Source organism: Bos grunniens, chromosome 7, assembly GCF_055505025.1.
Source record: "Bos grunniens cultivar Pamir isolate PY7600 chromosome 7, Bosgru_T2T1.0, whole genome shotgun sequence".
NCBI lineage: Eukaryota > Metazoa > Chordata > Mammalia > Artiodactyla > Bovidae > Bos > Bos grunniens.
Window position 1 is genome coordinate 102,883,602 of NC_141171.1, and position 24,962 is coordinate 102,908,563.

Consider the following 24,962-nt stretch of genomic DNA (forward strand, 5'->3'; position numbering starts at 1 on the left):
TAATGTAGCAGGCATTTAATTGCCAAAGTAAAGCTCCGCTTCTCTAGTGATTCTGAAGGTTGACTAAATCACAGTGTGGGTATTTTGGTAGGGTATTTGGAATTCCAGAGTTTAAATGTCAGGAGAGTATGAGATTAATTGTAATGACCTCCTGCCTTCTGAAGCAGCCAGGTGGTGGTGACCCTATGTAGAGATTTCCCTGGGTGAAAAATCTGTCCATGGAGTAGAAGTTTAATTACTGATTCTTCTTTGCCACTTTGATCAGTCTAAACCTCTGACTTATATGTAATTTATTACGAAGATATATTATCTAGGAAGTTTCACAGATTCATCTTTAAAGAACTGAACTTCTCAATATGTGATTCTATTATCGTCTTATGTTGGAAATCAGCAGTATATTAGTGCTAAAAAAATAGCATGAAAATTCTTTTATATTGAAATCCTTTAAGAATCATATTGTAATTTCTTTTAAGTGAAAAGTATGAAAAATACTGTGTTTTCTATTTCTGACTAATGTTTTATTAAAGGGAATTTATTTATTGCTCTTAAGTCTTTAGTTCTGATAAGGGATTCTGTTTCCTAATAGCAACATAATGCTTTGAAATATACATTAAATCAGCTTATATATTTCCACAACTAGCTTGTTCAACATCAAAAATAAATCACTACATATTAGGAAATTCTTTCTCGTCCAAGGTTGGAATAATGTAGAATGTCATCTCATTCTGAGATAATGGTGACACAACTCTGATCCTTTTAGTTTTCTTGGCAGAAGGAAAAAAATCTATTCTGGAGTTTACACATTAGTGAAGTTACTTTTATGAGATAGGATTATGTAACAAAGAACAGCCTTTACTTGAGATATTTTAGGCAATGCCTTCTTCTTACAAGTAAGAAATAGACACGTGTGTGTGTATGCATGGGCATTACTTTAGAAAGTATGTATGGAAACTGTGGCAAACTTTTAATTCACTGGGTTACTTGATTGGTGAAGTTCATTATGACCATCCTGTGTAAGAGAGAGTGATTGTTCATAACTGCCTTGGAGATGGCCATATCCTTTTTGGGGGCATGGGAATTAAATATGAAACTTAATGAGAACCAACTGGCCTGATATGCTTTGATGTTTTGTATTCTAGATTTCAGTCTCTCAAACCATAAACCTTTGATCTGATCACTATTTCTGGTATATCTGGACATACTTCAGGCATTTAGTTGCATTTCAATAATTCTAATTATTGCAAACAGTGCTGTTTTCCTCCAAAAGAGGGGTACTTAGCCAAGAGCAATTTGTTTGGTCAACACAATGCTTTGTTAGAAAATAAATATTCCTAGTTCCAGGGTTTTTTCAGACTTAAAAAAAATTTTGTATTTCGTATTCTTCCTTTAATCATTTACTTTTATCTTATACTCATTTTGATACTGAAATGTTGTGGTTCTGAAATATAACATACAAATGGACTAATTGGAAAAATTTATTGGAAAAATATTAGACGCAAATATTTCATATTAAGAAAAATATCCTGAAGAATGTGACTTGTGTGTGTATGTGCATAGAAGGTGGTAACATGGCTGGATGGCATCACCGACTCTATGGACGTGAGTCTGAGTGAACTCCGGGAGTTTGTGATGGACAGGGAGGCCTGGTGTGCTGCGATTCATGGGGTCGCAGAGTCAGACACGACTGAGCGACTGAACTGAACTGAACTGAAGTTAGAGGAGTTATGGTTGTTGGTTGTAGACTTTCGTACTTCCTTGCGCAGGGGCCATGCTAATGTTCTCTGTACCATTCCAGTTTGTGCACAGGTGCTGCTGAAGCTAGCTGCTTACCTGTAATTCTTGATTTCTCTTGAAAGAGCCTATCTGGTTTTCGTAAAGTGAACTCTGCTTCCATTTCTTATGTCTCAAGAAAAAGAGGGTCTAGTTCTAAACTTTGTAATGTATGTAAAATGAGAGTTGAAAGCCAGAACTGGGCCTAAGAAGGAGACTGAAAAAATACCACAGGAAAAATGCCAGTGAGCAGGTTACACAGATGTGAGCAGATGTGCGTATATGTCCATGTACCCACACATACACACAGAGTTTTCTTTTCTCAGTTACTATTCTGATCACATATTAAACGAAACAGTGCTTTGAGGAAAAGACTTGACTAATAACACTGAAATGCCCTATAAATATTCACAATGGGCTACAAGCTAGGTGCTGGTCCATCCCACCTAGTATTTTATTTCCCCTGTGACTCCTTTTCAGTGCAAGGAAAAAGATACTTGACTGAACAGACAGGATCAGCATGATACAGGTTCTGGTAAGAGATGCATAAAAGAGTGTTGCATTGAGAACAAAGTCATACCTCATTGCAATTTCAAAATATTTTTAAACATTCTGTAATTTTGGTCAGTGTGTGGTTTCATATTTGCAGTTATAAAGCATTATATTTATGCATAATTTGGAGACTCAACATTTAGTGAGACTGGGGCTTATCTTAAGACATCGACAGCATTTTAGAAAGCGTATGTGTGTGAAAGCTTATGTGTGTGTAGGGAGCAAGCACATTTAAGGGATGGGTTTCTGAAGACCTAGCATAGTTTAAAATTATCATAATTCAAGAGAATTTCTTAGAAGAATAAATATAAGCAGTGGATGCCTCCTTCAAATGCACATATATTCACGTTTCTAGCATATTTTAAAAATCATTTTTCTTTTCTCAGAATATTTTCTAAGATATATGCTGTGATCTAATATTAACATTATGGACAATCAGGATGGTTCAGTCATAGTTTGTATCAGTTAGAGTCCATTTGGAAGACAAAATCCACTGAGTGATTTGAACAAGGAAAGCTGTAATAAAGAATTAGCCATGACAAGGGACTATCGTTACTAAGAGTTGGCTAATAATAGAAAATTCTAAAAAACACAGGATCAGATGATGTAAAGAGGAGCCCCTATCCCTAGGGGTGAGATAAAGCACTCAAGGAGGAACTGCCTCTTCAAAGCTGACATGCAGATCTTAAAAGACACAGCCCAGCTGTGGCTTGCTGAATGACAGATAAATCGTTGTGTTGAGGCTCTGGAGGAATTTGCTAGAAATCTGTCCCTTGGAACTTGTCAGGAACCTCCCTCCGAGGGGGCTGGGGAGTGCTCTCGCCATGATGTCTTCAGTTACAGATGGCCTCAGGCAGATGACCGCGGAAGCTTCTGACTCTGGGTGCAGCCCCTACCGCACTTGCGCGTGATGGAGCCAGGTGTTCTGGAAGCTTCTATGCTGCCAGTGCAAGTTCGTGCCCCTGGATAAGCTGCCTCTGCTGCAGGAGCCAGCCTGGGAGCACCCCAGAACCAAGAAGGAAAGGCTTTTCCCCATGCTGTGTTCTTCCTGTAATCTCTCGACAAATGTTCACATCATGCCAGCTAGCAAAGGAAGAAATACTTAAAGGGTCCTTCTGTTTTTCACGGAGCAGGTGATGCAGGATGCATTTGAATCCAGCAGACAATAAGTTGGTAACAGGCACAGCCTTTGTCTCAATATTTTATTGCCTTAAAATTTTACGACCAAATGATTCCAGGATTTTTTTTTTTTTTAACTCCCTAGTACTAAGCACCATTATGGCCACTTAATCACTTGAAAAATAAAGACTATAAAAAGATTTTAAATCATGCTGATGGTAAACGTTAAAATGATGACATAACATGCACCCTGAATCATATACAAAACACAAAAATGTGTTTCTTACATAGGAAGAGTATTTACCAATTCAAGGAGGTGGGAGGGAGGTTCAAGAGGAAGGGGACTTAGGTATACCTATGACCGATTCATGTCGATATATGGAAGAAACCAGCACAATATTGTAAAGCAATTACCCTTCAATTAAAAATAAATTAAAAAAAGGAGTATTTAATGATTCAAATGAATTTATAATTCAGCCAGCTCATCATCTTAGAAATTAAGCAATTTGTGAGGTATTTAATTTTTTATATTCATATTATTTTCTACTTTGCATAAAATGAGTTATAAATATATTTTTAATCACATTATTTCAAATTTTCTAAGTCAAGTTCATGTAAACTGTGCTTGGTTGAACCATTATCTTACTTTTTGCTATAGGGAGAACAGACAGTGCAGACTGATCACTTTAAAGCTGTCACCACTATAAGGGAAAAAAATTTGCTCATTCTTCCAGTGATGATTCAGTCATTTTCCAACATCCTAAAATTGTTCATTCAACCTGTGCTTGACTCATTCTCAATGCAGAGTTAAAATTATATTTTGAGGGGAATTTCCTCAACATTTTAGCCATTTCACTTTTCAGAGTTGTACATTATTTTTAGAGAACAGTAATTTGGTGTTCTGGTCCCAGAGCCCAGCATCTATATCCAAACCTCTAATTTGAATTAGTCACTCTGTAAAATTCTGCATGTCGTTTAAGTCTTCTCTTTATCTTCTCAACCTCTGAATAAGAGGCACAATTTTCACTGATCATGCGGAAACCAATATCACTATTTTTAAAAAATGTCTTCACAGCTAGGAAAAATAGGCTTAAGTTGTATTTTATGAGCATTTTTCTTCAAGCTGAGTTTTCCTTCCGTAAAACCAGTGCTAATCCTACAAGGAGAAAAGCATTTTCCAAGATGGGCACTCAGTCGACATTCCTGGCTTGCGAAAAACAATGATTTCATGTAAGAGGCTGCCAGGTATGCCGTTGGGCTTTATATTAATTTGTGAGACATTCCTTTCATTATGTTCCCCGTTCAAAAATTATACACATTTGAATCAAAGCCCAATGACAGTGTCTAGTAACTGGAAAATATTTATTTCTCCTTGGAAATCTTACCTGCTTAATTACCCAATCTTTTGGGAACACAGCCAAAGCCTGGAGTGAGTCTTTTGTTGTAGGAAGAAAAGAGGAGAATAATTTGGTGCCGAGGGGAAGCAGGTCCCTTACAGCTCTCGTGGGCCCTCTTGTCATGTTTGGAGTTCCCTTGCAAGGCGGCCGTTGTCATGTGGTTCTGTGTCATTAGAGTTCACATCATAGGATAATCCCCAGATAAATCCCCTGTACTACCCTACTTTTTTTTCTTCTGCTCGCAGATATTCATCTCCAACTTGTTCTGACTTGTTCATATTCTGGGAGTAATGGGGTGAAGTTAATATAAGACAGTTAACTCTCTCAATTACTCAGAGGCTAATTATCCAGGCTATTGATTGCACAGTCCAGCCTCTGCTTTTCCTGCCTTTTAAAGGGTGGTTGACTGCCCCTTAGCACTGAAACCAGACAAGAGTAGGGGGTGGAGAGGTAAAGTCATAAAATTCAAATCTATCTATTTTGCAGCTTATTAGCACTAGCTAAGAGCTTAGGTGATTGGCAAAAGTGTGGTTTGGAGACACCTGTATATTTAATTCAGCCTTACTTTTCCTTGTCATCTCTTACCATGGATAATTGAGTTGGCTGCATTACCTTATGTTCATATGGTTAATTCTCAGAAGTTGGGTTTTTATTGCTTTGGAGCAGTGACTTAATTGGTACTTAAGACATCTGAAGGAGGTAGGGTTAGCTATACAAATTTCATTTTTTTTTTTAAATAAAGAAACCGAGACTAAGTATTCAAACTGAAAAATGGCAGGTGGAATTGTGGGCTAGAGGTGGAATGGTGGGCTAAAGTGCTTTTTCACTCTTTGGTCTGAGTTCATGGATACACAGATATGGAAGAATCACCTCTTGATAAGTCTTCTTATCTAGTGGTTCCCAGCAGTGGTTTGTGAGTCTAGTATAATACAGCCATGAGGAATTATGGTTTAAGAGTTGGCTTGGGATGTCTCTCAGTTGTACTACTTAAGGCTGGTAGAGCTTATATATATTTCACTTTGCCAAATGTATGAAATACAATAAATGCTCAATAAAGAGCCTTGGACTACAAAGAAGGCTGTGTACTGAATAATTGATGCTTTAGAACTTTGGTGCGGGAGAAGACTCTTGAGAGTCCCTTGGACAGCAAAGAGATTGCACCAGTCAATCTGAAAGGAAATCAACCCTGAATATTCATTGGAAGGACATCAACATTCATTCGTGGCCGAAGCTCCAATACAGCACCTGACGAGAAGAGCCAACTCAAGGGAAAAGACTCTGATGCTGGGAAAGACTGAAGGCAAAAGGGGAAGGAAGCAGCAGAGGATGAAGTGGTTGGACGGCATCACCTATTCAATGGACATGAGTTTGAGCAAACTCTGGAAGATAGTGAAGGACAGGGAAGCCTGGCGTTTTGTAGTCCATGGGGTTGCAAGGGGTTGGACACAATTTAGCGATTGAACAGCAACAATACAGATTATCTGTTTGTTCATGCTGCTCAACAACAACAACAATAAAGAGCCATTTTAATTCAATTTGTAGTAAATATAGTTTTAGTGGGAAGAGTACAAATAATAAAATCTCTGAGTTATTTTTAATATTTCAAGAATAAATGGAACTATACATTTACCATTGGCAAGACCACGAGTTGATTCATGAATGCAGGCTTATGTCATAATTTTGGAGAAGGCAATGGCACCCCACTCCAGTACTCTTGCCCGGAAAATCCCATGGATGGAGGAGCCTGGTAGGCTGCAGTTCATGGGGTTGCTAAGAGTCAGATACGACTGAGCGACTTCACTTTCACTTTTCACTTTCATGCATTGGAGAAGGAAATGTCAACCCACTCCAGTCTTCTTGCCTGGAGAATCCCAGGGACGGGGGAGCCTGGTGGGCTGCCGTCTATGGGGTCACACAGAGTCGGATACGACTCAAGTGACTTAGCAGCAGCAGCATGTAGTAATTTAATCTCAAATTATGGTTTATGAGGTTGTCCCTAGTACAGTTCCCTTACTTTATAACTGTAAAAACATAGGCTCAAAGAGCACAACTGTTTTTTTCTTTTCTTTTTTTTTTGAGTTTACCCAACAGTTAAGGGAAGAGATGCCAATGGGATGAAGATGTAGGACCAGTGGCTCCCAGCTCAACCTTTTCCCCACTATTGTACTGATGTTAGATCATCAATGACTTGATCCCTAGGATCAGGAAGTGACCTCCACTTACCTTTCCCTCACTGTCCTACTCAGTCCTCAGTGCCTGTGTTCTTAATTTCTGAATAGAAAATGAGACAAAAGAGTAGCTTTTGTGAACTTTATGAGCTAAGAGGCCTGGGAGAAAAAGTGATGGCAGCTGTAGTCAAACAAAATGCAGTGGAATGGAGTGGAAATAATGTAACGCAAGCCTTTTAAAAATAGACACACCATCTCCATATTCTTTCTTTTTCTACTGGCTGGGTGTAGAGAATCACAAAGCCCTTTGGGGTAGAAGACCTATAAAGTAGGTGGATCCTGAATTCCTGAATCACTGCATGGAAGAAAGCAGCTCTCTGCACAGGATTATCAGCATTGAATAGCAAAGTGAATGAGAAACTTCTGTCATTATAAGCTAATGGCATTTGGGGGCATACTAATATTTGCCTATTGGGGGCATAATAATATTTGCATTGTTTTTCATAATAAATGTAATAAACTGTCCATCTCTGAACCATAATATATATGTACATAGGTATTATGCTGCTAAGTCACTTCAGTCATGTCCGACTCTGTGCTACCCCATAGATGGCAGCCCACCTGGCTCCCGCTCCCTGGAATTCTCCAGGCAAGAACACTGGAGTGGGTTGCCATTTCCTTCTCCAGTGCATGAAAATGAAAAGTGAAAGTGAAGTTGCTCAGTCATGTCGGACTCTTAGCGACCCCATGGACTGCAGCCCACCAGGCTCCTCCGTCCATGGGATTTTCCAGGCAAGAGGACTGGAGTGGGGTGCCATTGCCTTCTCCGACATTGGTATTATATTTTCTTACAAAAAAGAAATCTGAGTTTGGCATAAATATTTATTTTGAAGAGGCTTCTTATAGTTGATTGATAAATAATTCACATTAATACTATCAGTAGTATTGAAATATACATTTTCATTCTTCCTAAATAATGTAATGTCAAACAAAACAAATTACATTTCAATTATTTGGGCTAAAAACAATAGTGAGCAGAGCATGCAGCAGCGCTCATCCTAATGCAAGAATGCATAAAGTCAAACAGGCAGCAATAATCTAGCATACTTTTAATAAGTATAATATCTTTTATTTGACACAGCAAAAGGCCATCAGTGCTATGAAATTTATGTGGATTTCTGTAACTAATATTTCTTTTTCATAGTGAAATCAAATTTGTGATTTCCTGTTTTCTCTATCACTTGATCAGTGTTTTAAAACTGTGTTAATGTTTGCAGTTCCTCCTATTACCAGTCACGATCTAATCATCATATATTCACACTTAGAGATGTGAGTAAACTTTATAAGAAAAAGTTCTTCATTTGACTGTCAGCATACTCTGGATCCCCACGCATTTGTCTTCAGTGCTTTAGCTGAAACCTAATGCCAGCGCTTCATGACTCTCTCTTCCTGCCATCTTATTTATTCCCTGCCATGCTGCTTTTCATTTCAGAGATTCTTTACGATCATCACCAGGGGCTCCTTTCCCAGAAGTTCCAGTCTTAAAGGACTGAGGTGTAGAGCTGACTTAAGCTAAGAGTCTCTGTGTCAAGAGCTGATGGGTGCTCCTGTTAAATCATTCTGCTAGATTGAGACTGACAAACCATTTCTTAGCAGGGCGGCTTTCGGATTCCTTGGCCATAAGTGAACAATTGTGTCAGCTGCTCTGCCCAGTAAAGTTGCATGCAGCATAATCTGAGACGGAATTCTACTTTTCACTCAGAGTCAGTTGCAGCTTGCCCCTCGTAGTGGGCAGTAATCCGCCTGCGCAACTGGAGGGAGCAAAACAGCTCTGGATCTGTGTTGAATTTAGTGAACTGACATCAATGAACAGAATTCTTGATGGTAGATTTTATGTGATTTTCAGCGTATAAGCAGACTTGAGCACCTAAATTCTGAGTAAGACATGGGCATTAGAGTCCCCTAGGATAGGAATAAACAGACGATGTTTGCATGTGCTTTCTTAGGTCCATAGCCTCTTGTGGGGGATCCTTTTCTTTCCCTCCCTCCTTCCCTTTCTCTCCATTCCTCCATTCCTTTTTTCCTTTTAAATGGGAGCAGCTGAGTAAGGCTTGTGGAATTGTGAGAATACGTGGGTGGACCTACCTCATGTTGATTCTTTCTGTACACAGTTTCCTTCCATTTCTCTGATACAACAGAACATGCTCGCCTTCAAAACCGATTCTGAGAGGTGGCCAGTTCAATTTTTTGGCGAAATAAAACGTTCCCCACTTGAGCTTCTTCCCAAATGTATCTTATTCCCCCTCTCAGTTTTATCTTTTTTCACTGAACACTATCTTTTACCTCCCCCAACCCTCTAACTGGAGATGGTTTTTTAGATCTCACAAACAGAAGTTTAGATTAAAATGCAAATATCTCAGGGAAAGTCATCTCAACTTAGAATCATTTGTGTTGGGAGTCAGAAATTGCTGTCAGCCTTTGACCTGAAGCAAAGAGCAAGGCGAGTTTGAGGTATGTGCCTATGTTTTAATGTATGTGGTGGTTGGGTGGGGTTGTGGAGTCTGGGGGTAATTCATAATTTAGGAGGATTAGACACCACAGAAAGAAGCTGGGCTTAGATTTCCAGCTTCATCTTTTTGCCCGAGGTCAGCTCTGTTCCTCAACTATGTGGATGCAAATAAAATAGAGAGGCATTGAAAATAAGCTATTGGTGCAATTTACTTTTCCATATGCCTGTGTGATGTGGTTCTCTATCAAGTTACAGGTCTAATGAGAAATTGCCTCTGCAACTATGGAGTGTGTACCAGTGTTTTGGAATAATCCTGCTGAGAATGCAGGAAAAATACAAGCAATGGACAGAGTGTTAAGTTTTCTGTTGTGGGTGGGGGAGGCAAGCCTACTCCATTCCTGCTGACAGGACTCTGGCTCAGAAATAATTATTGACAACATCCCTTTTGTATCAAATACAATGAATAATTTTTTTTCAGTATAAATGCCATAATAAACTTGCTCCGTGAAGAAAGAACCCAGAGATGAATAAAGCTTGGCGTTCCCTGGTTTATACTCAGAGAACAGCCATTCATTGTGTTTTCATTCTCCTGCTGCAAAGTTAAATATGCAAGTTTATCTTTTAAAATTGCTCAGGAAATGACAGTGAATTGCAAAAGATAGCACAAAAACATGGAGGGGAGAAAATAGAGGAAATACTATTTTTTACTAATCAACCGAAATGTCTTGTTTCCCCCCATTGGAAACAAACTAAAATATATAAAATTTTTCCTTGACATACACCTTTATTAATGATCAATAATTTGATACCTTGTCTGTTTGTGTTTTTAATACTCAATTCAATTTCTGGTAGTTTTGCCATCGTAAGTCTGAGCCTGTTGTCATCATTCAGCTAAGGTGGTGGAAGATAAATTTTGCTTTGCCCACGGGTCTAACAAACCTTCCTTCCCTAGTTATCTATCAAAAGACTAAAGACAATCAGTGGCTTTTTTGTTTGTTTGTTTGTTATTGAGAAAAATTTGTAATGGGAAAAGTGACAATTCTGGAAAGAACAATTAATATATTTACTACTTTATTCAGTTAGACCTACGGTTTCCTGATGGGCACCCATGGTGTGTATTAACACTCTAAAATTAACATCAAAGACACACAAGACCCCCAAGAAATAGTTTCTGCAACAACAAAAGCAAGAAAAAAGTGAGCAAAGAAACAAAATGTGACCTGAGGAGACCCCTCAGTTTGAAACTAGTATGTTAGGAGTATGAAAATGAGAGTGAAGTAGCTCAGTCGTGTCCGACTCTTTGCGACCCCGAGGGCTGTAGCCCACCAGGCTCCTCTGTCCATGGGATTCTCCAGGCACGAATACTGGAGTGGGTCGCCATTTCCTTCTCCAGGGGATCTTTCCGACCCAGGGATCGAACCCAGGGATCGAAGCAGGGATCGGACCCGGGTCTCCCGCATTGGAGGCAGACACTTTAACCTCTGAGCCACCAGGGAAGCCCTATGTTAGGAGTATGTCCAGTTTCAAATCATACCAGGTAGGATATGTACAGAATTCCACTGGAGGAACATCATCCAAACTGAACTTTAGCACTCTGCTTATTCTTTTTCTCTGAAATGCAGTACGAATAGACTCATCTTTGTTATACTCTTTAAATAATTATTAGGCTTAATTGCCACAGTTCATAGAAATTTTAAAATTAGCAAGTGGTGCTTATCTCTCTGCTGTGCTCAGTGTTAATAAAACATGCTGCTCCATAAACACATTTCACATCATATTTGTCCATGATTATTTCATTGTTTTTCCAAGTACAGATGCCAAGAGACAAAGTGTTGCCGAATCCCTGTAATTACCAGCATTCCTCTCCATTTGGGGCCTCGAAGTATGTAGTCAATCTCTATTGTCTTCTGCCTTCGTTTTGAATCTGTCCCCAGTGCAGGAATGTCAAAAACACCATTTAGCTACACAGCCTGCTCAGTTTAAAAAAGGGAAAATCACATTCAAGCTACTAATTAAGAAAAGAAGAGAAGTGAGCTATGAATAAAAAGCACTGCCTTCTAAAAAGGCTTTAAAAGGGAACGTGCAACTATGCTGCACTCAGAAAAGGAATGATTCTTAGTTATCAAAGCTAAATTCTAATACAGCAGTTAGAAGCACAATTTTACTAACTCCTTAATATTTTAAAAGCATCCAAGTGAATGAGAATTCAGGTAATGTTCATTCCTTTTCTACCTTTAAAGGGGAGCTTAATTAATTTTTTTTCAGTTATCAGACACTTCTTTTCTAGAAGCTGCTTCTAGCCCTTTAAGATCATTTTGACAGTTTTAAAAAATATGCATTCCTTTGAAAAAAACTATACCAGTGTCCTTTGACGCACAGATGTTTGGCAATATTGTTAATAGAATTGTCTGTGTGATATAATAATTCTTCCAAATGATTTATTTCAGCAGCTACTTAGAACTATTTAGAATAAACTGTGGTTGAGTACCATAGACATAGGGCGAATGATTTAGGTGGTTGGATAAGTGGCAAGCAGTGAAAAAGCCTCCCTTCATTTAATGTTATTCTACAGAACTGTTCCTACAAGCAGGTGATTAAAAATACCAGGTGTAAATATGGAATAGAATCTAAGTCGGCTGAATAACTGCATCTACCTTGAGAACAGAAAATGCGTCATATGCTGCTCTCTCACAATTCTTCATTACTCTAATATCTATATATTGATTGATCAAGAATATGAAAAGATCAATATGTTCAGCCATACTTTATGGATTCTTGCCTAACTGTGCAGGAAGAAATACAGTTATACTAAACTCTTTGGACATGTTATGCTTCTTTGTGTTCCCCCCACGAGGCTTTGAACATGGTGGTCTAGACAGCTGCCCTCTTCCCACTCCTATTCTCCCAGAAATAAGACACCCATTAAAGTCCATCAGTAGTTCACCATGTTTAGGATCTCACTTTTTTCTATCTCAGGACCTAGGTCTGGGGGCACTTACATAGGCAGACCACTAGATGCTGCTAGTATTCTTTTTATTGTTCAGTATTCTGCAAAGAAGTCTTCCTTCCCAGGGTGAGAGTCCTCAGACATTGAAGTCTGTCTTCTCAAATTGGAGCCATTTGGCTTCCAGCCTGAGGAGGAGCTTCAGACTCTTTCTTATCTTGGGTAGGAGAAATTTGAGAAGGTTCAGTTTTTGACACCATCAAATGATCTTACAGGGTATTATCCCAAGACTTAGTCCTCACCCTAATTCTGTGTTTCCCTCATGCCTGCATTTCTGCCTTGGGCCTAATGCAGCGTCCCTGAAGAACTGGATTCTGGGCACTTTTCACTCTCCCTTTTTCCTTTACCCTGAAAGACAGGAGTTTTACTTCTCAGCTTGATTTTGACCACTGGGTCCCAGCCACCTTTTGAGAAATTGCTCTGCCTTTCAGTTGCTGATAAGTATTTGTATTTCCTGGTGGTTAAATTACATGTTCTATGCACACATTCAAAGTTAGTTCAGATGGAAAGGCATTATGGCTTCTCTTTGGCGTCCAAAGCAATACACGAGTTTCAAGTGTTAATCTGGCTACCTGGGAGAGTGTCCTTTTCTTTTCTGTAACCACTGCTTACCCTCTACCAACCTATTTAATAGAAAAAATAGAAGGAGGCAATGTTCTTAGATATAGGAGATTGTTCTTTGCTCAAGGTTATATGAGAAGTATTCCTCTTTCTTATAAAAACATTAAAATTTTTATTTTGGGTCTTACTTGAGTGAGTCATGTTTCCCAAAAATTAAAACTTTAGTGTGTTTCTTAAAACACACTAAAGTTTTAAAAGATATTATCTTCTAAAATAGTAACATTTTGAGGTTATTTTAATGTATTTTTGTTTTTGAAACTTCAAAAAGAAATTGAAATAAAGATAACTCCAAAACTTCAATTATCTTTGTTATTGTATGATACTTTTATTTTTAAAATATCTAGACCTTTTAATTATGTACCTGTACTCTACTAAACCATTGATAAGCAGTATCTCTTTTAAACCACATTACCTTATTAGGTAGGAACAATTATTTACTTCATCTTTCAGTTGAGAAAATACAGTGGTCACCTTCGTTGCTCAGTGTCTTGCAGTTGTTAAGCAGTGGGTCATGAATTCAAATACAGGTTTGATACTGGAGTTCAGTCTGTTAATGTGATATATACCCCTTATTCTACTGTATTGATCAAATTTGTTTGGAAGAATTAGAATAGGTCATAACCCTTTATTTAAATATATTTCTGTGAAAAATTATGAAAAATGAGCTTTGTTGAATTATATTCTTTAAATATAAACTTATTCTTTCTATGTGGGGTCAGGCCGTTACACAGTCTCTTCTCATACATTTTTCATTGGAACTACTTGCTATGAAATGTCTATGAAGTTCCTAAAGCAAAAATCCATCTTTAAAGAAATGTTCATATGATGTTGGCAAAGTTGTTTTTTCACATTGGATTTCTGACTTCCTCAGGGATCTGAGTTTTGTTTAGATGAGTGGTGGAGCTTCAATCAGGCAGATTGATCACCTTTCACGTGTGATGCTTGCTGTCTGTCATTTGGGGGAAATACACAGATCCATTTTGTTCAACGTGGTCTCTAAGGGACAAGTTTGATATGGAAAACATTGAAAAATAATTGGGTGTAGTAATATTTATGGCTTTTAAAAATGTATTCTCTGTAATAGTTGGGTTTGATCTAAAGAGCTCATAGAGAGGGTTTTCCCCCTAATTCTGATGATAACGATTATTTTTATAATTGCTTAGTTAAGAGGAAAGATAAATCAAGTTCTTATAGCTCAAAAAAAATAATGATAACTTTGAAATGTATTTTCTATCTGTGCAACAGCTCCATGGGCTATGAAGATAGGAGCACATCCTTCTGCAGCAAATGCTGAGTTTTATTGGGTGGAAAGGGATTGCCTCATATCACTGGTTGAAAAAAGATGACTCAGATGTGGGTGCTACTCTTAAGAATCTTTTTTTCTTTTTTGAGTAAAAGAGGCAAGCCATACATAGAATTTGAGGCAGAAAAATGCTATGTTCCATGATACTTAACATACTGTGGTGTCAGAAAGAGGACATATTTCCTACCTGAGATGATTTTGCAAAACGTTATCAGTGGTTTTGGACAAGGCTTTAATAAATATTTAAAATGCATGCATCCTTGTTGCAAATAACTTAGAGAAAAAATATCGTACATAGCAGGCACTATGGTGATAGATTTTAAAGACTGATGATGTATTTCAGTATTTCTGTCTTATTTGGTGAAATCTGAGCCTGATTTCTTAAATTTATATTAATCAATGTAGCTTGGTTGTCCACAGTAGATATCAAGAATCAGGCTCTATGTTTCAACTTAACATTAACTTATAATAATGTTGTTAATGATCTTTGTGTCTCAGTTATTTTATTTCTAGACGTGGGGTACAGTTATTCCTCAAAATCTCAGAGAGAAAATTGTGACACTTTATAGGCAAAAGTTAAGATGAATTGTTCACATGGGAAGAAAATCTACCAGGGGAGAATGTTTAGGAGGTGGGTGGAAGGGCAAAAAGAGAAGTAAGGTGATTAAAACAAACGGTTGGAATAGACAGAGAAAGAGGGCAGAATAAAAGTTGTTCTCAGAAGAATTAAAGAGGAAGGGGAAAAGTTAGAGTTTCTTAGGGGTGGAAGACAGATCCCATCTTTCAAAGGACAATCAGTTAGGATATGACCAATAAAATATATGCAGTTCCTACATGAGCATCATGTTTTAGAGGCTTGATTATGAAGTTAAGAGGATGACCCTGGAGTTTTCAGTGATTCAAATACCAAATGTAAAAACCATAACTTTAGTCAAAATGATATGAATTATTACTTTCAAATTGATGCCTGGAAAAAAAATTAAAGCACTATTTATTTAAGGGACTACTTTTAAGCAGACAAAGAAAGAAATAAAAAAAATACATTTATAAATTATATAATTTCTAGACATCTTTTAATTGTTATAAAGATAGTAAATATTTTACAGTTTTCTAAATATAAAAGTGGTTGATTTCAAATGTGCAAGACTTAGCTCCCACATAAATAGTGAGGCTCTTCCATTTAAAAAGAAAGAGAGCAAAGAAGATAGTCAGTTTACATATTGAGATAAAGCATTTGAAAAAATAAGTAATACATACTTTAGGAAAGAAGCTGGTCACAGTATAACAAAAGGATTGTCAGAGAATACTTACGATAGGTCAAATCCATTTCACAAGAAGCAAATAAGAAACTTTCCTGATACTGACAAAAGCCTGGTAAGAGGAAAGAATCCTTGGTTTCTAATCTTGGCCACCTAGCTGAATCATGACAAGCGTTCCCTTCATCCCTCTGAGTCATCTCTAAGGGGGAAGGGCAAGAGGACATTAACCTCAAATATCTGGTTCGAAAGCTTGCTACTCAAAAGATGTCCTCTAAATGGAAGGAAGGCAGTCTGTAAATATAGCAGTAATACTGCTGAAATTTGCCATTACTTTTCAAAAACATCTTTGTTAAAATATAATTCGTATATCATACAATTGACCAACTTATACATTTTTTTTTAGTGTAGTCACAGACTTATGCAACCATCTCCATCATAGCTTTTAGAACACTCCTTATTTTCCAGCCACCCTCTCTTTCAATGCCATACCTGGACGGCCACTATTATCTTTCTGTTGTTTTGCTTATTTTGAACATTTTATGTGGATGGAATCCCGCAACATTTGGTCTTCGGTGACTGGCTTCTCTAAACTAGCAAAATGTTTTCAGCGTTCAGCTCTGATGTGGCATGCAGCAGTAGGTTTTCCTTTTTTGTATGGAGAGGCCACATTTTGTTCCTTCATCCGTTGATGGATGTTCAATTAGTTTCTACTTCTTGGCTATTATCAACAATGCTTTAGTGGACATTCCTGTCCAAATTTTTGCATGTAAATATGATTTTATTTTCATAATTACTTTTTGTATTAGAATTTTAAAAATTATCTGACTAGCTTAAGTCAGATAGATTAAAAAGTAGGACAAAGACAAATAAAGTTGATAAACAGTCTACATTTACATTTAAGAATTATCTGGTTCCTGCATTGTCCTTTAAGAAAAATAGTTTCTCCAGAAGAAAATTTACAAAGACATGAAATAGTTATAAATGTAGGCATTTTTTGGAACTACTTAAAGGCTAGACATTACTCTAAGTTTATGGTATTTGTTATTGTGACTCTGGACTGGAAAATGATGTTGAGGTTGAATTCTATCATGGAGGGGACAGGTAGTGTAATTAAAAAGTGTTTTGCCAGTAAAGGAAAACTTCTGTCTCTGATTCGAGAGCATTTGAATTTGTTACACTCGATAATCTCTGTTGTAGAGCTCATCTTGTAGAGATCATCTGGCATTGTGTCTTTTAGGGAAATTTGGTCTCCCCAACACGAGGTGAATTTTCAGCATATGGTACCTCCCTTTGGAGCACATTAACTGGGAGTGGAGAGCTGTGGGCACACATTTTTTTGTCACTGAGTGATTAGTCAACACATACATGGTAGTGATTGCTATAAATAAAAATAATAAAAAGGAATAGCCATATTCTGTTTAGATGTGGAAGACATATTGTTAGAAAAAGGTTAAAAAGATGATTTATATAGCTAAGGATATACTTAATAAATGGATTACTAAGTTTATGGCTTTTTAAAGTCAAGGAAACAACTGAATGTTCTAATTCCAACATGAATCTGGCTTGAATTTAAAGCTAAATGCTGTGATGCTTGGAAAATCTCTGAAATTTTTTTTTTTTTTAAACCCTCATTTAGGAAACAAATATTGATCTTACCTTTTCATGCTTCTTGCAGATTTAGGCTTTATTTCCAGATAATTAAAATCACACAAAATTCACTAGCATGCTGAGAACTTCCTGGAGAAGTCCTAATAAACCAATAAACACATTTGAATGTAAAGCAAAACTATGAAAGGCACCAGAAGTCAAATTTGGAAGATCTAAATGCTTTTAATGGAACTGGGTTTTGAGTAGGTAAATTTACTGTAACTTTTGTAATTCTAAGCACGAGGTAATTTAATTGTCTTTGGTCTTCATTTGTCAACTGTTCTCAGACATAGAAAGTATTTGGATAATAATGATTGTTTCTTAGCAATTCATTTTTCCTTAATATTTTTTTTCGGGGGGAAGGAAGTATGGAGCTGTTTGCAGCAAATCAGTAAGGAATGCATGGAATGACACAATTTGTTGTATTTTAGAGCTTTGATAGAGTATGTAAGTCTAATAAAAATAATAGTAGTTTGCATACTGGTTTCTTTTACCAAGTAAGTTCAGTTCAGTTCAGTCACTTAGTTGTGTCTGACTCTTTCTCACCCCATGGACTGTAGCATACCAGGCTTCCCTGTCCATCACCAACTCCTAGAGCTTACTCAAACTCATGTCCATCGAGTGGGTGATGCCATCCAACCATCTCATCCTCTGTCGTCCCCTTCTCCTCCTGCCCTCAATCTTTCCCAGCATCAGGGTCTTTTCAGATGAGTCATTTCCTCTCATCAGGTGGCAAAACGATTGAGTTTCAGCTTCAGCATCAGGCCTTCCAATGAATATTCGGGACTGATCTCCTTTAGGATGGACTGGTTGGATCTCCTTGCAGTCCAAGGGACTCTCAAGAGTCTTCTCCAACACCACAGTTCAAAAGCATCAATTCTTTGGCTCTCAGACTTGTTTATGGTCCAACTCTCACATCCATACATGACCACTGAAAAAACCATAGTTTTGACTAGACGGACCTTTGTTGGCAAAGTAATGTCTCTGCTTTTTAATAGGCTGTCTAGGTTGGTCATAGGTTTTCTTCCAAGGAGCAGGCATCTTTTAATTTCATGGCTGCCATCACCATCTGCAGTGATTTTGGAGCCCCCCAAAATAAAATATTCACTATTTCCATTGTTTACCCATTTATTTGCCCTGTAGTGATGGGACTGGATGCCATGATGTTAGTTTTTTGAATAATGAATTTTAAGCCAACTTTTTCACTCTTCTCTTTCACTTTTCCTCAAGAAGCTCTTTAGTTCCTCTTCATATTCTGCCATAAGGGTGGTGTCATCTGCATATGAGCATAAAATAAGCATATAATCTTATTTTTTCACTTTTTAAATTTCTACTTTTTATTTTGATTGCCTGATTTTATGGATTTATATTCTAGTGATGTATCTAACTTGTTCCATATGCATTAGTATAATGATAATCATAGCTGGAATTTCTACCTCATGTTGACTACAAGTTTGGCACTAAGTACTTTCAAATATATTATTACAATGCTTATCATCAAAACAAGCTATAATGGAGATCGGTTTTTCTCATATAAGGAACTGAAGATACAGAAAAGTTAATCATCATATTGTCAGAATATTGAACTCAGGTCGTGTGGTTTCAGAGTTAACATGTTAAAAATTTGTATATGCATTTGGTTTTGTGTATGTTAATATAATAAGCAGTCGATTTTTTTGTGGATATAAAAATTAACCTTAGATATAGATTCACTTATTTGCCACATTTGCATGTTTGTGCATGTAATGCACCTTTTCCTTAAAATTATTTGCCTATTTGAAAAATAACAAGCATTAAGGTCACCTGTAAAGTACATGGTTATTCTGATTTTACCTGAGGCAGAGGAAACCACTAAAGGAAAATGCACAATTCTATACCAGCCTTGCCAGCACCAAAGTTGGATCTGGGAGTGAATTTAATACTCCCAGTCCTGTTCAAAACATGGCACTTCCTTCTAGGAATTAAATACAGCATCCTTTAAATTTGTCAAATCTATAGTTATGTTGTCCACATCTTCTAGGAAAATACTAACCTTCATGAGGCAGAGAAAACAAAGATGTGTCATTTAAAAGAATAGGTATTATAATATTTTAAATACAACGTAAATGTCATGTCAACATTTTTGAAGGAATAAGGCAAAAATAAATCATTAATTAGGTAAATTCTCCATAGTGCTTCAGCATCAATTTCCTTTAAGTACATTTTTTATTAAAAGCTCTTCTGAAGAAAATGTCTTTCATGGCTTCAGTGTGTAGCTTAAAATTAAACATTATCCCTCCTAATATGAAATTCCTTTTAAAATAATATCGGGAATTCAGATTTCATTTTGTTTTCTTTTATTCCAGGTCAGGATGTAGTGACTTTAGCAATGACGAGAAGAATGTGGCAAGAGGCTGAGTTATACTGTTTGCTTCCGCCTTTGCTGGTCTGATCACACAGGTTAAGCAGGCCCCTTTCTGGCACCCCACTCCAGTACGCTTGCCTGGCAAATCCCATGGACGGAGGAGCCTGGTGGGCTGCAGTCCATGGGGTCAGGAGTCAGACACGACTGAGTGACTTCACTTTCACTTTTCACTTTCCTGCACTGGAGAAGGAAATGGCAACCCACTCCAGTGTTCTTGCCTGGAGAATCCCAGGGACGGGGGAGCCTGGTGGGCTGCCGTCTATGGGGTCTCATAGAGTCGGACATGACTGAAGCGATTTACTAGTACTTACCAGTTAGGTAACCAAGACTCCTAACAATAAGGTTTTGTGATTATATGAATTCAGCAGAATCAGTGTCAAGTCATAATTATAATACGGTGCTGTTTTTAACTCTTCAAGGCATTTTCCTCCCTCTTTTAGGAAAAAAAAAAAAAAAAAGCCTTTGATGTGCTGTGATAGACTCCTTGGGTATTGATCCAGTCTTAAAAGAAACAAGCCTACTTTACAATAGAAAGATACCCAGCTGTAACAAAACAACAACGAAGAGAAAACGAGAAAGCAGGTGAATTTAGTCACTCGTCTGTATCTATTTAGGAACCTGTCAAGATGACTTTTTAAAATCCAGTAATTAGGAATAAATCCTCTATCTATATAAAATATACAGTGAGTAAATATTTACACTTAGAGCAGTGAATGGAGTACGCCCAGAAACCTGGGAACAGTTTTCTCAATTGTGATTTGGGATTTAGTGATGATGCTGTAGGAAATACTTTTTTGTGGGACTGGGTGTACCAGTGTGGGGTTTCTCCAGGAATCTTGGTCAAGGAGTTTGATTATGCCATCTGAGACTTCACCAGTGTGTTGCAAATATGCAGCCATCTTGCTGTGCGTTGAAATGTTGCCATTAAGGTGGATGATCATGGTTCTTAGCATAGCCATACCATGGAACCAGTTTGCGTTTTACCAAAAATAATAATAATAAAAGTTGAAAATTAAAAACATGATATTTTTATTAACAACGACTGGAATATAAGGTCTCAGGACAAAGGGATTATGACTTGAAACGGTGTTTTGTATAGTTTTGAAAAAAATGTAACTACTCAAATGCAAATATGTGACTGATGTGGTAATTCTTTTATCTGTATTTATGCTCTTTTTCTCTCGTAATGTTTTTAATATTCTGCTCTTTGACACAGCAGGCAGCTGAATTGTAAGAACTTTGTCAAAAGCACTTTGAATATTATCCTGACAACCTTGGTGGCTAGATTTTTTTTTTTTTTTGGCATTTTAAGGAGACAGGTGAGTAACCTAGAGAGTTAAGGGGGAAAGAAACCCTTTTAGGCAATAGAAGCTACAAGTTGCCAGTCACAAATACCACAATACGTATGAACATTACTTAACCAAAAGTAACTAAGAAAGGAAGAAAGAGAGAAAGGGAGAGAAAATATTTGAATTTGATTCTAATCTCCTATAAACCAGATGACATGCTTTTTAAGGACGGTGAGATCCACAGCTTTGCAGTTCATCTGAATAACAAATATCAATTAGGAGTGCTTCATGAATAATACATTCGAGTATTTAAGGTATACAGTGTTAGGAAGCAAGATGTCTGTAGAGGTAGCTGGCAGGTGTTTCTGGTATGTGTGAAGTTACTTAAAATTGGGCTGTTGGAAAACATTATTCTTTTGTAACTATTGATGCATCTTTATTAGGAATTTAGAAAGTACTTACTATGTTGTCTGAACAACTTCCCAACGTGTAAGTTATGTGGCAAAACTTAGATGTGGTCAAAGATATGATGGATTTGAAGGAGACTTTATATCTTTAAAAGAGAAAGATGTTCAATTGTATTGTCAAAGGAGCTATACTTATTTGAATTAACGGTTGCTAACTTTTGCCTGGGGTTTTTTTCCCAGATGTCAACTGAAAGGATAAACATAATCCTCAGTTATTCTCCTTGCATCTGCCAAGCACCCAGGCCAAGTTCAGGTGAATAGCACAGGAGACTGAGGGGAAAGGAGTCCTGCAGTCCCTTCACCATTCCTGGAAAGCACAACTGAAGTGAAGTGGCTCAGCCATGTCCGACTCTTTGCAGTCCCATGAACTGTAGTCTGCCAGGCTCCTCTGTCCATGGGATTTCCCAGGAAGAGTACTGGAGTGGGTTGCCATTTCCTTCTCCAGGAAAGCACAGTTAGTGTCACGCTAATTGAAATGGTTTCATTTTGTTTAGAGTGTTTCTTGAAAATTCCAGCACTAGGAAATATCTATTGTTATGCTTTAGTTTGAAAATGGATTTTAAAAACTATTTTAAATAGTGTTGTATTGATCTTTTTAAAATCACAGCTGAGTACACTGCCCTAAATAACAAACATAACAAAACTCCAGTTTTTATCCGTTGAGATTTTAGATCCCAGTGAGGATGAAGCATCAGGATGCCTTGGTCATCTTTTGAGAGGGCACTGGGGAAGCAAGTGTCAGGCGGAAGGGTAATGTCTTTCTAACAGTTGGTACCTGATACTGGCATGATAATGTAATAACATGGACCGAGCATTGGGCTTCACAGGTGTCAGTTGCCATTTGTGAAACAGAGAAGTGTTAAGGTCCTTTCAGGCCCTTTCTGGCAGGTCTCTTCACCACCCGAGAGGGCCACATCTCTGCAGGTTCAATCCTACTCTAAATCTGGGTGATGTTTGTGGATTTTGCAAGAAAATGGTTGGATAAACTCCCTTCCCAAGTGAAAGAAGAAATACCTTCAGTTCATTTTTCCTTTTTACTGCTCTTACTGAAGTGTGTTCTCCTTTGCCCCTCCCTCCCTTCCTTCATCTCTTCCTTTCTTTTCTCTTTGCTCCCTCGTTCCCTGGCTTCCTTACCTTTATTTCTGTTTTTGGTCTCAGATGCTTATTAAAATCAATAAAAACTACCAAAACATCTGTTTGAGTTAAGATGCTTATTTGTTTACTTAAAAGTTCAGGTGTTATTCTGGGTTCAGCTAGTAGTTGATCAAAGACACCGTGAGTAGCTAGTTTCTTTCCATTTCTCTACTTTACCTTCTGCAAAGTCACTTCTGAATCCAGACCTGTCTTTAAAGATTATCTTTTTGATAGCTTTCATGGGAAATTAGGAAAAGCTTTTGCTCCAGAATTCATCCTTTCTCATAGCCAGAATGGAACCTGACACAAAGCTGAAATCATTGTTATCCAAGGAAATGGAGTTTGTGATTCGCTGAGGCCAAGGAATTTCAGTTTGGGCTCAGTACCAACCCCATTTTAGGCATGGCCTAAAATGAGGGATGTGATTCACTAGAACGAATATACCTGCTAAACCTATTCTCTAGGGAATTTCACTTAGTCCTGAGACTTTAAATTTAACTAAACACTAGTGACTGTATTTTATATTACATAATATATAATAACCAGTAAATTATATAATGTGTGTGTTTATCTCCTGCTGTGTGTATGCATATGTGTATGCATATATGTGTATATGTATGTGCTGCTGATGCTAAGTCACTTCAGTCATGTCCGACTCTGTGTGACCCCATAGAGGGCAGTCCACCAGGCTCCTCTGTCTTTGGGATTTTCCAGGCAAGAGTACTGGAGTGGGGTGCCATTGCCTTCTCCAGTGTATGTTTGTGTGTGTGTGTGTGTGTGTGTGTGTGTGTGTGTGTGTGGGTAGGAATGTATGCATGTGTATATGTATGTATGTATGTATATACACATATCTCCAGTATGGGACACTCCTCTTTTATTTTATTTTTTTTGTGTGTGTGTGTGCATCCAGTTTCCTGTTCAGCACTTCTACTCTGACGTCTAATTGTTGTCCTTGTTCAGTCGCTAAGTTGTGGCCAGCTCTTTGTGACCTCATGGACTCCAGCACGCCAAGCTCCTCTGTCCTCCACTAGCTCCTGGAGTTTGCTCAAGTTCATGCCCATTGGGTTGGTGATGCCATCCAACCATCTCATCCTCTGCTGTCCTCTAATCCTTTTGTCTTCAATCTTCCTTAGCATCAAGGTCTTTTCCAGTGAGTCACTTCTTCTCATCAGGTCGCCAAAGTATTGGAGTTTCAGCTTCAGCATCAGTCCTTCCAATGACTATTCAGGGTTGATTTCCTTTAAGATTGACTGGTTGGATCTCCCTGAAGTCCAAGGGACTCTCAAGTCTTCTCTGGCACCACAGGTTAAAAGCATCAGTTCTTCGGTGCTCAACCTTCTTTATGGTCCAACTCTCACATCCATACATGAAAACCATATAGCTTTGACTATATGCACCTTTGACATTGAACAGACCCTTACAGTTTAGCATGTCTCAGACCAAACTCCTGAATTCCGTCCACTGTAGGCTATTTTCCCTTCTATTCTTTCCTATCAGTAACAGCTTACCCAGTCGCTCAGTGCCAACAGTGCGGAGCCATCTTCTTTTCCCTCCTACTTCGGGCCTCTGTGGCTCCACACTCACTGAGTATCCTGTATTTCCCTCCCTCCACTGCTCTCGTGAAGCTGCCATCATTTATTTCTGTAATGACCTGGTGACTCTTCTTGGGGCTTTAGCTCTCACCCCCTTACTCTATTCTATTCTGTCTATAAACAGTGATGTTTTAAAAGCATTAGTCAGATTTTCTGAGACTCCCTAGTGAACATCCTATCACACTGAGAATAATCTGCAAATTTCTCAGTATGACATGAAAGGGCCTTCATAATCTGACCCTTGGATATCTCACCACCTTCATGTTTTTCCCACTAATAATCTGCTCCAGACACATGCCTTTCTGGCAGTTCCACACCCACATTAAGCACTTCTACTGTTCTGAGCTTCTTCATTTGCTCTGCCTGAAATGCTCTTCCCTAAAGTCGTGTCATAATTCAGCCTAATTCCTCACTTCTTTTTCTTGGTTTGCACCTCAGATTTTACTGTTGGAAAGAAAACTTTTCTGACACTGCCACTGCCACCTAAAATTTCGTACGCTCTCAGTATCTGTAAGTATCCCCTTATCCTGCTTTTGTTTATAAAAATAATTTTTCAACTTTTCCCCAAGTTCTACCTAGTATTATGTGTATGTATGTTCATCTTATATCCTGTCCCAGCCCATCTTACCCTACTGTATCATCATTTATCACACTTGCATGTAGCCTACATGAATGCAGAAACTTCATTTTGGTCACTTCTGTATCCACAGTACTTGAAACACTGGTT

General features: G+C 37.9%; 1 long non-coding RNA gene and 1 other non-coding gene across 6 annotated transcripts in view; one reads left to right on the forward strand and one right to left on the reverse strand.

The window, feature by feature from the left end:
- LOC147370065 (uncharacterized) overlaps positions 1-24,962 on the forward strand; it is a 169,423-nt gene that overhangs the window by 10,968 nt on the left and 133,493 nt on the right. The window lies entirely within an intron of this gene.
- Positions 1,720-1,821, reverse strand: LOC147370066 (U6 spliceosomal RNA). Its single transcript, XR_015168744.1, has one exon. It is a non-coding gene; the product is annotated as a U6 spliceosomal RNA (small nuclear RNA).